This window comes from Perkinsus marinus (assembly GCF_000006405.1).
Source record: "Perkinsus marinus ATCC 50983 genomic scaffold scf_1104296930582, whole genome shotgun sequence".
Lineage (NCBI taxonomy): Eukaryota > Perkinsozoa > Perkinsida > Perkinsidae > Perkinsus > Perkinsus marinus.
In genome coordinates, this window is record NW_003216017.1 from 19 (window position 1) to 1,595 (window position 1,577).

General features: G+C 46.8%; 2 non-coding genes across 2 annotated transcripts; both read left to right on the plus strand.

Annotated features, from left to right (window-relative positions):
• The first annotated feature begins 332 nt into the window (after positions 1–332).
• Positions 333–406, plus strand: Pmar_PMAR001258. The gene has a single exon. It is a non-coding gene; the product is annotated as a tRNA-Val (tRNA).
• A 98-nt stretch (positions 407–504) lies between these two features.
• Positions 505–578, plus strand: Pmar_PMAR001259. The gene has a single exon. It is a non-coding gene; the product is annotated as a tRNA-Val (tRNA).
• Positions 579–1,577: the final 999 nt, after the last annotated feature.

The following is a 1,577-nucleotide window of genomic DNA, read 5'->3' on the forward strand; positions in this document are numbered from 1 at the left end:
TGACAACGGGTTATCGTTGCACATTCGATAACGAAAAACTGAGGACCGTGTCTCGCGAACGCTTGGGTACTCTATAGCGATCGGGTGAACCATTGTTATCTTGAGTGCTCCCGTATCCCTCGAACAATGTTGAGAACCAAGCAGCTTCGCCAGCGGCGGGGGGAACGTTGCGAGTTCATGGAAGTCAACATTGTCGAAGGGGAGCGGGCGATTTCAGCAATTGCCACTTACGCTATCACGATTCGTTCCCTGAGGGATAACTGGGAGAACATTCAAACACATGAAATGGAACGGAGTGGTCGAGAGACAAATATCTGATATCATATCATCTTGCTGGAATGGTCTAGTTGGTTATGACGACTGCCTAACACGCAGTAGGTCCCGAGTTCGATTCTCGGTTCCAGTATGTTACAATTGTTATACACAAAGTCACATAATTCTGTGTCAAACACATAAAATGGAACCGCATCGTTGAGAAACAAATGTCTGGTCGTGCACTAACCTGCTGGAATGGTCTAGTTGGTTATGACGACTGCCTCACACGCAGTAGGTCCCGAGTTCGATTCTCGGTTCCAGTATCGTGCAGTCATTGTACAAAGAGCCGCACAACTCCGTACAAAATATACTATGGAACGGCGCGTCAAACGATTGCTCGAGCGGTCTAGCTAGGTATATGATGAGTGTTACATATGCAGCATGTTTCGAGACCAGCCTCCGATTTCGGTATAGCATAAAACGTGGGTTTCACTCACTCCTGAATCTACTCCCATTGCCTCCCGTTCAACCACACATCCTATTATTCATTCACGCTAGTCACTAATTTCTATGAATTCAACTTGCGCGTCCACCCAACATCCATCAAATTACTGACTTCATACCTTCAGTCTCTAAATTCACACGCATTCTTTGCGTGCGCATCTCCATGCTACTCAACCTACTTAGCCTACTGGAAGCGACAGTGCGACACCACAACCCTCCAAATCTAGGCTTTTCACGGGCCACCATGGCCTTATCATTCAATTTGAGGCGTTATTCGCGGGTGCTGGTATGTATCATGTCATAGTTACTCTGTGATCACAGGTACATGTTGGCAGCGCCATGCGGGAGTGAAAGACGGTGACCATCCACTACTACCCTCAGAATTTTATGGAAAGAAGTTGATATTGTGGTGACTGGTGACACTTAACCTGAAAAATTGTTAATAAATCGATTCAACTGTTTTTGCTGAACAGCTTCGTATCACCACTATCTACCCAGATGCGCATGTTCATGGTCTCACTAAGGTTACTGTACACTGATAAAGCTTATTGTAGAGAACATATTGCGTTTGCCTGGTGACAACGGATTATCGTTGCACATTCGATAACGAAAAACTGAGGACCGTGTCTCGCGAACGCTTGGGTACTCTATAGCGATCGGGTGAACCATTGTTATCTTGAGTGCTCCCGTATCCCTCGAACAATGTTGAGAACCAAGCAGCTTCGCCAGCGGCGGGGGGAACGTTGCGAGTTCATGGAAGTCAACATTGTCGAAGGGGAGCGGGCGATTTCGGCAATTGCCACTTACGCTATCACGAT